General features: G+C 41.9%; 1 protein-coding gene and 1 long non-coding RNA gene across 9 annotated transcripts in view; one reads left to right on the forward strand and one right to left on the reverse strand.

Moving 5' to 3' along the window:
• Positions 1 to 1,836: 1,836 nt before the first annotated feature.
• Positions 1,837 to 14,797, forward strand: part of Syne2 (spectrin repeat containing nuclear envelope protein 2) — a 321,684-nt gene continuing 308,723 nt past the window's right edge. For 6 of the 8 annotated variants that reach the window (XM_078050030.1, XM_078050033.1, XM_078050037.1 and 3 more), the window contains exon 1: positions 1,839 to 1,984. The gene's annotated coding sequence lies outside the window, so the exon portion shown is untranslated. Of the gene's footprint in view, positions 2,071 to 14,797 lie in introns of all 8 variants that reach the window. The other 2 variants (XM_078050038.1, XM_078050031.1) reach the window with 2 other exon arrangements.
• On the reverse strand, positions 7,754 to 13,059 carry LOC144377812 (uncharacterized). Its single transcript, XR_013438981.1, has 2 exons — positions 12,893 to 13,059; positions 7,754 to 7,841 (listed from the first exon to the last, which is right to left on the reverse strand). It is a non-coding gene; the product is annotated as an uncharacterized LOC144377812 (long non-coding RNA).

The following is a 14,797-nucleotide window of genomic DNA, read 5'->3' on the forward strand; positions in this document are numbered from 1 at the left end:
ATTTGTTTCAATGCTCTTGTCATTAGTCTTATTTGTTGAGTTAAAAGTAGGTATTAATATCCAAAGTGGCATGCCTAGGAAAAACATAGGGAATTAGAAGGCACTAATTGGAGACATTTAAAAACATTCTGAGACACTCTATTCTGGACTCTTTCAAGTGCACTAGATACAATACAGAACAACAATTCTTTCACTTTGAGGGCTTATGACATAGATGCCTAGAAGGGAATAATTTCTACATTTTCTCCAGAGAACTGTTGTCAGGATGATTTTGTAGCATATGAAGTGAAGAAAGCAACAGACATAGAGTGGAAACGAACAGAGCAGAGAAGGAGAAGAGACAATGCTTTGTAAATGGATCTACAAGTCCTTGAACCCAACACCCTGAAACCAATTCTCTGATTTGTATGTATCCTGTCAGGTAAAATAGTTCTATGAAGATACTCCAAGATCAAAGTATCTTCTTGTTTTATGGCTCTTTGTTGTGACTCAAGCCATTAATAACCAATAATGCAAACCTATATAGTCCAAGAAATGATACCATCTGAGCGATAATGTTGCCTTGTGAGGAAATATACAATAAAATATGTATTTACATGTTTAGGAAATGTGTATTTCCTGAATAATTATGATAACTTACAGAGATAAAAGTTTTTGAGATAAATGTTCCAAAATGTGTGATTTACAACTATTTTTTCCATTAATAGATGTTTACTGTACACACTGTCAAACTTCTAATCGCTGTTATTTACCATTTTAGGCTGTAAGCACATTTAACTAAGTAATCCAGGCAAGATTCTGCAGTCACACAACACGTATGAACTTGGATTTCTAAACGTGATAGAAACTCAATAGAAAAATATTTTAAAGTCACTGCTTCTTCATGTAATAATAGTGAGGTGATACCTCTTATGTAGGACTTCAAGTGCCATAATAATAGTGTAATAGTAACTGGCAAGAGGTGACTGGGAGTCGTGACATCATCCTGAGTCCAGAGGGATGGAGTAATTTTTTGAGGGAGGAGTACTGGGGATTGAACTCCGGGGCACTCAACCACTGAGCCACATCCCCAACCCTATTTTGTATTTTATTTAGAGACAGGGTCTCACTGAGTTGCTTAGCGCCTCGCTTTGCTGAAGCTGGCTTTGAACTCGTGATCTGTCTCAGCTTCTTGAGCCGCAGGGATTACAGGCGTGCGCCACTGCTCCCAGTTGGGATTGAGTAATTTGCTGGAAAAATCAGACTGGCACCTGCAGGACGGATTCCCAAGGGTCCCGTTCCCATTGAGTTTTCAGACCTGGATGAACTACGCGGAGCTGTTACATTCATGCAGCTTTCCGCATTTCCTCGCTTCTGGGAGGAGCCAGAGACAGTAATCTGCATTGTTAACAAGCGCCACCCCATTGCTTCAGGTGACCCTGAGGTCTGTATCTCTGTAAGACCCTGAAAGAAACAGTGATCCAGATCCTTAAAGCCATTGAATCAAAATTTCTCGTTATGCAAAGGGACCACAAGGGTTAAAAGACTTGATCAAATCTGGTGGCTAACCGCAGATCTGTTCTCTTACCCCTACTTCCAAGACCCAGGAGCTCACGAGTGTTGGAGAAGCTGAAGTAGCCAGAAAAACGTTTTGAGAGAGTTTGTAACCCCTTTCCCCCAGCCGCGGGTACGAAAAGGGGCGTTAACCTGCCTTCGGAGTTAGCATCTCCCTCGCACCACCTCTGAGGTTCCAAACCACCCAAAGAAAGTTGGGTGGCCGGGCTGTGGCGGGGCCCCCGGGGGAGGCCAGCTGCTCCGCCTCCGGCGCAGGCGGGCGCGCTCCACAGTGGCCGCGGAGCGGCGAGCGCGGGACTCGGCGGGCGGCGGGCGGGGAAGGCGCGGGGCGTGGTTTGTAGCTTCCGAGCGCCGAGGAGCGGAGCGCGCTGTGCTGCGACCAGAGCCTTCGGCTGGACCGAAAAAAAACGAGACCGAAAACCAGCGAAAGGTGCGATCTAGGGAGAGGGGCAAACGGAGCGCCGATCTGGGGCGGCCCCGGCCCGTGCCCTCGCCTCTCGGCCGGCCGGACGGCGGGTGAGCGCGGCGGTGGGGGCCCCAGCACCCTGGTGCACCCCGGAGAGAGCGGGAGGGAGGGGAAGGTGCTCTGGTGAAGGAGGGAAAGGTCCCCCCACCGGGGGCGGGGGCTACGGGAGACGCCAACAGACCGGAGGCCGGGGTCCGAGCCCGGCCACGGGAAACTTTGCACGGGTGGGGAGAGCGGGATGCGTGCAGGGCGCTGCAAACTTGTCAGCGGGCGGGGCGCTCCGGGGATTGGAGCGAGCACCATCGGGTGGCGTTTGTCTCTCCGGCTTCTTTGTGTCACCTCCGGGCCCCAGCCCGCCGGTCCGCCGAGCTCGGGAAGGGGCGGCGCGGGACGTCGGCCGGGTCCTCCGGCTGCCCCCGCCTGGGCGCAGGCCCCAGAGCTCGGGGTGGGCTAATTGTTTTCATTCCTCGCGTCACGCCTGGGCGGGAAAGATTTTGAACACCGCGTGAGATAGAACGGCAGAGCTGCGGCGCAGAGATTGCAAAATCGTGGGCGGTACGAGGCTCGCCCCCGGGACCGAGAACCTGCGGGCCCGGACGCCTGGGGGCTGGAGGGGACCCGCCGGCCCCGGCGCTCGAGGAACAGCGGCGGGCGGGGCGGCCGAGCGCCGCGGCTAGGCTGGATGGGGGGGCACTCGGACGGCTGGGATTATAATTCCATTTTGATTGCTTGGGGTCTTTGTTGTCTGAAATTGCCTTTAGGGTCTGACGGTAGCACCTTCTCTTTAGGTTATTTTCCTTCTGTTCAAAGGGGGCGCGGGGCGGGGAGGGGGGGGGAGCTGCGTTTGGAATCAGTGCTGCTCCCAACAACATTAGCCGCTTTATTAGGTGAAGTCGATAAGTCCTGCGTAACATTTGCTTTTGTGGACGCCTGTTATTTCCGAAAGTTATTATTTTCCCCTCCCCTAGTGGAAGGGAGCGTCTGAGCTGGATGCCAGCAGGCGCGATTGTGTACAAGCACCAGCAAGTCGGAGCCAGACCGTGAGGGTTCGGTCTAGCCGCGGAACACTTTTGCGAAGCTCTTTTTTTTTTTTAAGTTTGTTTGATTTCAAGCAACTTTTATCTGTCTTTCCACAAGTTTCCATAGATCCCAAGGCCTCGTCGCAGATACCGTGTGTAGTTATACTGGGACGAATTCTATTCTTTTCAGAGGTGGGTAATGCAGTGAAACATACCTGGGCTTCTCACCACTCAGGTACTTGCCACCGAGATACCATAAACGCCGTAAAGGTTTTTATGGGATGGAATAGTTGGTGCGTTTCCATATTTCAATGCATGACTGCTTCTCCAGTTTTCTTTCTGGAAAACTATTCAGGCTCCCCAGGGTTTTTCTTGAGATAATTACTATATGGCCTCAGCTCCACCCGCCTGTCCCCTCTGTTCTCTACCCTCCTGGCCGTGGGAACAGGTGTAATTCACATGAAGTTTTCATGATGAAGAGTCTGGAGATGTCAAAATGAGTAAAAAAGTGGAAATGTTTATGTCTTTGTCCACATGTTTGAGTTATGAGTCTTTATTTGGTTGCAAGATTCAAAATCAAACCAATTTGGATCAGCCAGCTTTGTACATTTAAGATAGTTTTAAACCAACTGCCAGGGTGCATGCCTGTTATTCCAGCGACTGGAACACAGGAGGCCGAGGCAGGAAGATTGCAAGTTTGAGGCCAGCCTCAGTAATTTGGTGAGGCCTTCAGCAACTTAACCAGATCTTGTCTCAAAATAAAAAGTTAAAAGGGTTGGGAATACAGCTCAGTGGAAAAACGTCCTGGGTACAGTCCCAGTATCAAATGAGGAAAAAGGATATTGCAGTTTTTTGTTTTTTGGTCTTGGGGATTAAACCAGGACCACTCCCCAGTCTTTTTTATTTTGAGACAGGGTCTCCCTAAGTTGCTTAGGTGTCTTGAAATTCATTCTGCCTCAGTCTCCCCAGTCTCTGGAATCACAGGTGTGCATCAGGGCACTGGCTGCAGTGTTTTGTTTTTTGTAATGGTGCTGGGGATTGAACCCAGGGCCTTCCTTGTACATACACAAGAAGCTATATACTAACATACTAACTGAGCTATATCCCCAGCCCTGGCTGTAGTGTTTTAAAGAACTGAGTTACAATGCAGTTATTAAGTAATGTCCTTAGTAGCATAAGGTGAGAGTTTAATTGGAAATTTAAAAACTGAAACAAGGCTGGGTGCGGTGGTGCATGCTTGTAATCCCAGTAGCCTGGGAGACTGAGGCAGGAGGATCACAAGTTCAAAGCCAGGCTCAGCAAAAGCAATGCACTAAGTAACTCAGTGAGACCCCTATCTCTAAGTAAATTACAAAATAGGGCTGGGGATGTGGCTCAGTGATCAAATGTCCCTGAGTTCAATCCCTAGTATTCAAAAAAAAAAAAAAAAAAAAAGAAAGAAAGACTGAATCAGTCCCTTTAATAAGGCAAGGATGAAAAGTAATTTACTTGTCATTACTCATCATGTTTTATTTAATTTTTTACAGTTTTAAAAAATTTCATTCATCGTGTTTCAAGTGTAAATTTTCAATAATGTCACAGAATTATTCATTCATTTATTTATTCAAATAATATTCTGTCATATACAGTCACTGTGCTAGATCCTGGAGATCTGGAAAATACTAGTACCCACTTATAGAATGTTCATTTTGTACCAGTAAATACTTGATACAGATCACCTCATTCGTCTGGAAGTTTTATTGTGTACCTCCAGTGCTCGGGGCTGGGGTTACGATGGTACACTAGGCAGCTATGGTTCCTTCCCTTATCTAGTGCGGAAGATAAGCAGAAAATAAAATGCATTACTTAACTAATCACAGGTCTGAGAACATAAATCATCCCACTCTTCAAAACTCTCTAGTGGCATCCCATCTCCCTTTGAGTGAGTGGCCCCCAGTGCTGCCTGTTCGGTTCTCCGCTCCTTAATCTCATTACCTTCTTGACCTTTCCCGTTCCTCTCTTCCTTACTCATGTGTGTACAGCCAAACACGCTCTCTTGCTTCTTTTTAGGCTTTGGGGACTTACTATGCTCTGCCTGGATACCCGCTGTCCCCCAGCACCCGTATCTGTGATGGTCCTCTCCCTGACCTGCTTCACTTCTTGGTCCCATGGTATAGTCTCAGAGAACCTTCACTAATCTCCAAATTTAAATTCACAACCATCCTCGCGTTCCTACTCTCATGGTTTGTTCTTTTGTCTCCATAGCACTTGTGGCTGTCTAAAATATGATGTTTCTTGCTTTTTGTCTGTCTTCCTCCACTGGGTCGAGCACTCCATCAGAACTCTATTGGAGGCCTTTTATGACTGCTGGGTCTTTAGGTCTTGGAACAATGCCTGGCATGTAGTAGTCCTCGAGAACCATCTGTTGCACGGCCATTGTTGAATGCAAAGGGACAACCCAGTGCTGAGACATAGAGTAACCTGAGGCTCCTGGGTTACTAGTGAGAAGGCCTCTCTGGAAGTGACATTGAAGCTGAGCCTCGGAGATGAGCCCTGCTGCTGTGGGGTAAGAGGTTGTGGAGAAGAGACAGGCTTCGTGAAGGGAGATCAGGCAGAGACGTCATGAGTTAAGGCCTTGAGGCAGGAGAGCTCAGCTGTGTGTGGATTTATTGGAAGTGAGAAGGTCGTTGTAGCTGAGCACAGTCAACTCAAGGAAGGGAGGGTGGAACCAAGTGGCGGAGTGCTGATTAGGTGTCAGATCATGCAGGGCCTTTGAGAGTCACATGGAATCCTCATATAGTCACTATTAGCCCCATTTTTATAGTTAAAAAAAAACTGGTTATTGGGTAGATAAAATATCTTTCTGAGATAACAGCAAATGGCAGAGCCAAGGATAGGAAGCCAGGCTTTGACTCCAGAGCACCGATGTGTCCCTACTATGCCAAGATCGGAAGACAAGTCATTGCAATGTACAGGTGGCAGTGGCAGAAAAGATGAACCCCTGGGGGCTGTGAGAGGAGGGAAGCACCTAGTTCTGCCTTGGTGTGGGAAGGCCAAATTGGAAAAAATGAAAGAATTTTTCCCTTTTTTATTATTATGAAATTTTTCAGTTTAGGTTCAGTTAAATTGAGAAATACTGTTAACATTAAAGGCAATAGCTTCTACTCCAAGGCTTAAAAATAGCAAGCAAGACTTACTTTGACTGGTGTCGAATGCCCCTTTTCCTATTGTCACCAAGTAAATGATTATGTCTGGAATAGTATAAAATCATTTATGTGTGAGCCTGTAATTGCTCATGAAATTTTGAGGGCTTTTGTTTTTTTTTTGTGGGGGAGGGTGCTGCTCTATATTCTTTTTTGATTGTTATCTTAAATTTTCAGTTTTACATGATAAATTTTTAAACAGCTTTATTGAATATAATTGGCACATAATAAATGCCCATATTTAAATTTTAATATTAAATATTTTTATTTGGTTTTATTTTTTGAGACGGGGTCTCACTATGTTGCCAAGGTACATCTTGAACTTCTGCACCCAAGGTATCCTTCCGCCTCAGCCTCCTGAGTAGTAGAACCACAGGCACGTGCCACCATGCTGGGATTGATCAGGTTTTGACGTACACATAGACCTGTGAAGCCATCTCTTCCTCAAACTCTTGCCTCACCCTAGATCTCCCCTTTCCCATACAACCAGTGATAGTATTCTGACTCTCTGGGTATGTTGGCATTTAAAAATTTACATGAGGTAGGGAAGATGGTGGAACGAGACTGACATTATTACTCCTATGTATGGGTATGATTGCACGAATGGTGTGACTCCACATCATATACAACCAGATAAATAAAAAGTTGTGCTCCATTTGTGTACAAAAATAAAATTAAAAAAGTTTACGTGAATAGAAATGTACAGTACGTTCTCTTCTTGGCCTGACTTCTTTCACTTAGGATAATTAATTTTGAGACTTAGCCATGGTATTGTGTGTATCAATATATATTTTTTAAATATTTATTTTTTAGTTATAGGTGGACACAATATCTTAATTTTATCTGTATGGTGCTAGGGATCGAACCCAGTGCCCCACACATGGTAGGTGAGCGCTCTACCTCTGAGCCACAGCCCCAACCCAATATTTTTTATTGCTTAGAAATACTCCATTTTATTGATAAACCTCAGCGCATGTATCTGTATACCTTTTGACAGACATTTGGGTTACTTCCTGTCTTTGGCTATTAAAAGTAAAAATGCTATGAACATTGTATACAGTCTTTGGACATCTGCTTTTATTTCCCCTGGGGTCAATGTGTAAGGTAAAATGACTGGATAATGTGACAAGTGGTTATTTAACTTAAAGAAACAATCATACTTTTCCAATCTCAATTATGTCATTTTATATTCCCAAAGTAGTGTTTGAGAGTTTCAGTTGTTCCAAATCTTTGCCAACAGTTGGTATGATCAGGTTTCTCATGGGCAGACTAATAGTGGGATCTCCTTGTGGTTTTAATTTGCATTTTTTGATGATTAATGATTTGAGTATCTTTTATATACTTATTTGCCACCTATATATCTCTTTTGTTGAAGTGTGCACATTTTGTGCCATTTTTTTTCTTGTCTTGTTTTGAAGATTCTTTGCATATTCTGAATACAAGTCCTTTATCAGATCCATCATTTGCAAATATTAGCTTTTGGTCTTGTCTCAGTTTTGTGCCAGTATAACAGAATACTGCAGACTGGGAAATTTATAATGGACAAAAATTTATTAGCTAAGCCAATTCTAAAGGCTTGCAGGGGCTGGCACCTATTGGGGACCTTCTTGTTGAACCATCCTGCAGTAGGAGAGAAAAGAGGGTGAGATCCATTCCTACTATGATAACATCAATTCATCACCTCTAATACAGTTACAATGACAATTACATTTTAGCAGTTTTGGAGGAGATATTCAAACCATAACAATGTCTTTCATTCTCTTAAGTATCCTTTGAAGTTACTGTTCATGATTTTGATGAAATCCAAGTTATCAGTTTATTCTTTATGGACTGTACTTTGGTGTTATATCTAAGAAGTCTTTAACTCAAGTCACAAGGTCCTATTTCTCCTTCTTCTTCTTCCTCTTCTTCCTCTTCCTCTTCTTCCTCCACCACCTCCTTCTCCTTCTGCTCCTCCTCCTTCCCCTTCCCCTTCTCCTTCATCTTCTCCCTAAAAGACCTTACAATTTTTAGTTTTACTTTTAGGTACATTGGCCTTGCATTAATTTTTGTTTATGGTGCAAAGTATGGATGGAGTTTGCCTCACCCTGCCGGGAATATTTGGCAGTTTCTGGAGATGATGTTTGGAGAGAATGTCTAGGCTGAGGCAAGGGGCATTTGCTCTTGGCATCTACTAGTGGGTGGAGGTCAAGGATGCTGCTGAATATCCTGCCACTGGAGGGATCACCTCAAAGGAGAAATCAGTCATTCAACCAAAATGTCAGAAGTGCTGAAGTTGAGAATCTCTAGGCTTGAGGTTTATCAATTTTTCACTCTGCTTTTTTTCTTTCTTTCTTTTTTTAATGGTGATACTAGGAATTGAACCCAGGACTTGCATGTGCTAGATAATGGCTCGACTACTGAGCTACATCCCTAGCCCTTTTTATGTACTTTATATTTTGAGACAGGGTCTTGCTGAGTTGCCCAGGCTGGCCTCAAACCTGTGATCCTCCTGCCTCAGCTTTCTGAGTTGCTGGGATTACAGGCATGTACCACTGTGCCAGGCCAATCTTTAGATATTTGGGCTATTTAGACATTTCTAGTGGTTAATAATATTATATCATTTAAGTTAATAAGGTTGTTTTCTGTTTTTCTCATCTGCTTTTTGTATCCTTTTCCTCATTTTCTATCTTCATTGGAATTAAATGAAAATTTTCTCCTCCTGTGGTGCTGGGATTGAACTCAGGGCCACATATATACCAGGCAAGAACTCTACCACCGAGTTATGCTCCCAACCCATAACTAATTAAATATTTTTAGTAATTCTGTTTTACACACACACACACACACACACACACACACACACACACACATGCTTATTAGCTATTGTTCTTTGTTTCTATTATTTCAGTAATTATTTAAACACACCACAATTTACCTACAAATGAAAAAGTAAATAGGGTTTAGGTTATTGGATTCTCATGGATTTACTAGTTTGTAAAGTTAAACTCTTAAAGAACTGATATTCAGAAATCAGAACATAGTTCATCTTATCAAACTAAATCCACAGAATTGTTTTAGGGCAGGTGATTGCTGCATTAGGAAGGTGTTTTAGTGTACTGCAGATATTAGAAAAGCAGAACACCTGGAGTTGGAGTACTCGCCAGCCCATGGGTGCCCTGGCTTGCTTTCTTTTTTCTGAGTAGCATGAGAAAGAGGGAGGTGGATGGGGAGAAGTAATTCATCCATGTTGACATTTTCCAGACCCTGAGAAATTTGAAAGCTGAGTTTGAATGCATTTCTCTCTCTTGATGGTGTGTGTTGAAAAGCACTTTCTTCCAGCACTTTGGGTCAGGAAAACACATCTGATAAAAATGAGTCTCAAGCTTGTACTTATTCATGTCCGTATTGATTGAAAACTGCAATCTGAGATGCAGGAGTGGGGTCCCTCTACAGTTTGCATCTGCTTGCTGCTCTAGTTCTGGCTGACTTTTTGTCTTCCTTTAGGGACTGCCAGTGTTTGCAGTTTGTCCTCTGGGAGTAGCTCTTTTCTGTCTGGCTATGCAAATGTATCCCTGTTCAATTCATTCAACAAGTAATTTATTTTGTAAATATTTATTATTTCTAGACTCTTGTCACATTGATGAAAATCAGTGCCCCTTGCCCTTAGCCAGATATCTACTAGGAGAAAGGAGTCCTGGTGAGATAACTGGTGACTGCTACAGGGAAGGTGTGAACAGAGTAAAACAGAACAGCAGTGGTTCTCAAAGTGTCATTTGGGGACCAGCAGCAGCCAGCCTATAGAGTCAAAACCTTGATGGTGGGGCCCAGCAATTTGTCTTTAACAAGGCTTCAAAGTGATTCTGATGCTGCTACGTCTATGAACTACAGGTAGATGTGGAGGATTAGATGATCTCTGAGATTTTTTTCCAGCTCTTCAAATCTGTGAATGTGGTTTAGAAATGTGGTATTGGTGAAGAGCACTAGCTTGTACTAATAAAATAGGAAATAAAACTTTAATTGCTGTGGGTGTGGTGGTGCATACCTGTAATCCCAGGGTCTCAAGAAGCTGAGACAAGAGGATCACAAGTTCAAGACCAGCCTAGGCATCTTAGCTAGACCCTGCCTCAAAATAAAAAATAAAATAGGTCTGGGGATGTAGCTTAATGTAGAGCACCCCTAGGGTCAATACCCAGTACTGTAAACAAACATACAGACAAGCTCCCCCCAACAATATTGTAATGTAGATGAAACAAATTCAAAATGATAAAGTTATATTTGCACTGGGACAGTGCTGAGGATTGAACCCAGGACCTTCTTAGGGTAGCTAAGTGCTTGACCACTGAGTTGTACCCCCAGGCAGTAAATTTTTAAAAAATATTTTTTATTTGTTCTTTTTAAATATACATAACTGTAGAGTGTATTTTGACATATTATATATATGTGGAGTATAACTTATTCTAATTAGGATCCTATTCTTGTGGTTGTACATGATGTGGAGTTTTACTGGTCATGTATTCACATATGAACACAGGAAAGTTATGTTTGATTCATTCTACTGTCTTCTTGTCCATTCCCTTCCTTCTCCCTTCCCTTCATTCCCCTTTGTCTAATCCATTGAACTTCTATTCTTCCCTTGTCCCCACTTGTTGTGTAATAGCATCCACATATCCAAGAGAACATTTGGTCTTTGTTTTTTTTGGGATTGCCATCCAATAAATTGATTAAAAATTTTTTTATTATTAAGAATTTCAAATATATCCCAAAGCAGAGATAATAGTAAAATGAACTCCTGTGTAACCCTTAGTCAGTGCCAATAATTTTGTCTAGGGCTGTGAGTGTTGGTGGACAACTGTAATCCTAGTTGCTGGGGAGGCTGGGGCAGAAGATTCATGAGCTTGAGGCCAGCTTGGGCAAGTAGAGAGACCCAGTTAAAAAAAAAAAAAAATCAACTTCTGCCAACCTGGTTTTAACTTTGCCCTTTCCTATCCCCTGTTTGATGAATTATTTTGAAGCAATTTTCATACATCATATCATTTCATCTATAAATAGATTTTGAATTATTTGAGATATTAAGGTATTTGATATAAATTTGAAACTGAACCACATGAATGATAAGTCAGATTTATCTAGATTTTATTTATACAAACATGGGTAAAACAAAACAACCAATGTGGCCACATGTGTATATGTATTCCTATTAGCCTAAAATCCATTCAAAATAAGTGTACCATAGGCTGGGATTGTGGCTCAGCAGTAGAGCGCTCACCTAGCATGTGTGGGACACTGGGTTTGATTCTCAGCACTGCATATAAATAAATAAAATGAAAGTCATTAACAACTTAAACAAATATATTTTTTACGTGTGAATTAAGAATTCTTATGATTCATTTCAGCAATTTATGTTGCCTCATTTAGAAAGAAAACTTATATAGCATGTCAGGATGCATGTAATTTTTTTTTAATATTTATTGTTTCGTTGTAGTTGAAAACAATACTTTTATTTTATTTATTTATTTTTATGTGGTGCTGAGGATCAAACCCAGGGCATCACATGGAGCACTCTACCGCTGAGCCACAACCCTAGGCCCTGCCTCACCTTTTTTAATATTTATTTTTTAGTTGTAATTGGACACAATACCTTTATTTTATTTATTTATTTTTACGAGGATACATGGTAATTAAAAAGAAAAAATCCTTGGGCTGGGGATATAGCTCAGTGGTAAGTACATACTTAATATTTGTGGAGGCCCCTGTGTTTCATCCCCAGCGCCAAAAAAGGGGAAACATCTACTCGTCTTAGTGAAAAGAGTACATGCAGTCTTTTCTTCAAGGTTAGAGATAATGTATTTTGTCAGAGATCAGGCTGTGAGGTGCTTATGTTTGGAGGGGAAGGGCAGAATTGATTTACACAACATGGCGCCTGTCTCCTTATGCTTTGGCTTAGGAGCACAGTGCGGTGTCCTGAGGAAAAGCTGATTGTATCACTTAGGACTAATATCTTCATGCTTAGCTGCTTCTGTATGATTCATTACTTAAGGGATCATACCATAGGAGTTAGCTAATTTTAATTTAAAAATGCTAATTGCTCAGGAGGAAATCTGTTTATTTATTTATTTTAGTTGTAGATGGACACAATACCTTTAATTAATTAATTATTTTTTTATGTGGTGCTGAGAATCAAACCTGGTGCCTCATGCATGCTAGCTCTACAGCTCTGAGCTACAACCCCAGCCCGACTCAGGAGGAAATTTTAAGCGTAAATTTCCACAAAATAAGTAAAGCTGTTCAGGACCCTTCTATCAGCCCTCCTAATTAAAAACAAAAAAGCATAAAAACAATAGCAACAACAACAAAAAACCCACAACTCAAATTAATGCTAAGCTATTAATGCTATGGGAAGTTGTAGCCAATGCATGATGGGATTGTTTGGTTGACTACGGTATACTAGAACTTTTATTTAAAAAATTTGAGCTGGTGATTCAGAGAGAGAAGGAAAAAGAGAAATGACTTGTAAGTTCTGTTATTAACAAGTTAAACATGTGTTTTATTATTTACACTTTTGTGTTAGCCATGAAAATAGGTTACTAGCATGCTCTTGTTAAAATATCCTTTATAATCATTCATTTGATGATATTAAGTAAGAATTTTTCCTCTGTTAATAGGTCTTTGTTTAAAAGAGAGTATGTTACCTTTGGAGTCTGTACTTTTTTTCATCGTAGGAAGCTTCAACTCTGTTGGGTAATAATTAATTCTCTCCAAGTGTTTAGTCCAGAGCTGATTATATTCCCTTCTGACCTGGATGAGAAGGAACTCCTGAATGCTTGTATATACACTTTGATGATTTGGTCACAAAGACTCTCTGTTGGTGATGTTTCTGAGCCTTGGAGGGTGAGCTGGCTCCTCCTTCCCTGAGTCATCACGGTGTTTTGTAGTTGGCTGTCTGTTTTCTTAGCAACTGCTGTTGATTTCAGGTTTGAGCAGGGAGAGCATGTTCTGAAATGATCCAGCATATTCTTTTGCATTATCCATGCCTGTTAAACTTTATGAAGTTAATGTATGTACCATGAAGAATGAAGGATTGAATACTTTTCCTGAGGAAAAGTATTCTACCTTCTCAATCATTTTTTGTTTGATTTGTTTTCAGGTTAAGTGGACTGTGTGGGAGTCAGGGTAGGAAAGGAGAAAAATAAATGAATGTGGGACACTGTGAATCTGCCTGTGCATAACCCAAATGGCCTCCGTGTGCCGATGGGATAAAGTGTAATTTACTGAGGTTTTCAGCTTACTACTCCCATGTGCGTAACTGCTAGAGGAAGGAGTGAATTTTAGAAATGTCTGTGGTATAGTGAAGTGATGGGATGGTTTCTGAAGTCAGCCTGATGTTGGTTCAGATCCTAGCTTCACCATAAACTAACTGTATGAATTGGGACAACTTACATAACCTCTCTGAGTGCAAGTGAAGCTAAAATACCATTTTGTAAGAATTTGTGAGTATTGCTGAGATAGCATAGGGAACAGTACTGTATCTATAGAACACACAGCAATTAAAATTACCATGTTCAGTTCACGGGTGCAGTGTACAGGGGCTAGGTGACAGGTGTTGGGTGCAATTAGAAATGAATTAGACTTGGTTCCCAATTACTAGGAATGGGGTAGATGGCCTTGTTAGCAAGTCCTTCAGTATGATCTAGAATGGAAAAGGGGCCAAATGTGGTGCTGGCAAAGTACAGTGGGTGCAGAAAGCAAGTGTTGACCTGTGCCAGCTTTGGGAAGTTATGACTAATTTTGTAGCACATTTGAGCTCAGTGTGTGTAGCTGGGTCTCGAATGATCCAAGGTTTTTGTGGGTGGAGAATGGAGGACAGTAGATTTCAGGCTGAAGAAAAGCACAGGTTCATGGCAGAATGTTGTGGAAGAGAAGAGTGGAGAGAAGATTTGTGGATGGATTTTGGTGGATTTTGAATGCACAAGTATTTGGACTATGTTCTCATAGTCTATGGGGGAATGAAAGCAGCTACTTGGTGTGAACTTTGTTTCACAAAAATGTTCTAGAAGATATATTAGAGACCTGGGACATGCCTGTAATTCCAGCGGTTTGGGGAGGCTGAGGCAGGAGGACTGTGAGATTAAAACCAGCCCCATTAAGTTAACTCGAGGCTCCAAACAATACAGTGAGAACCTGTTTCTAAATTTAAAAAAAAAAAGAAAAAAAAATATATAGGCTGGGGATGTGACTTGGTAGTTAAGCACCCGAGTACCCCTGTATCCCACCACAAAAAACCCTAACAAAAGATATATTGGAGAGACAGGAAATCCAATCAAAAGTATGTTTCAAAAATGCAGGTGAGTGATGAAGAAAGATTCTAAACGAGGTGCCAAAGAGGATGTTGGTGCCGTTAGTTGGGGGAAGGAAAACCTAGGAGAAGACATGGGAAGAATTGGATGGTGTGGCAGTGGGGTGGCCTGATGGGTTTTTTTGAGCTCAAACATTAGTGAGATAGCTAGCCAAAAATTGGAAATTCAGTTATGAAAGAAGGAAATTGACATTTTTTTGTGTGTACATACTATGTCTCAGGTTTTATTCTAAGTACCTTC

This window comes from Ictidomys tridecemlineatus, chromosome 5 (genome assembly GCF_052094955.1).
Source record: "Ictidomys tridecemlineatus isolate mIctTri1 chromosome 5, mIctTri1.hap1, whole genome shotgun sequence".
In the NCBI taxonomy this organism is placed as follows: domain Eukaryota; kingdom Metazoa; phylum Chordata; class Mammalia; order Rodentia; family Sciuridae; genus Ictidomys; species Ictidomys tridecemlineatus.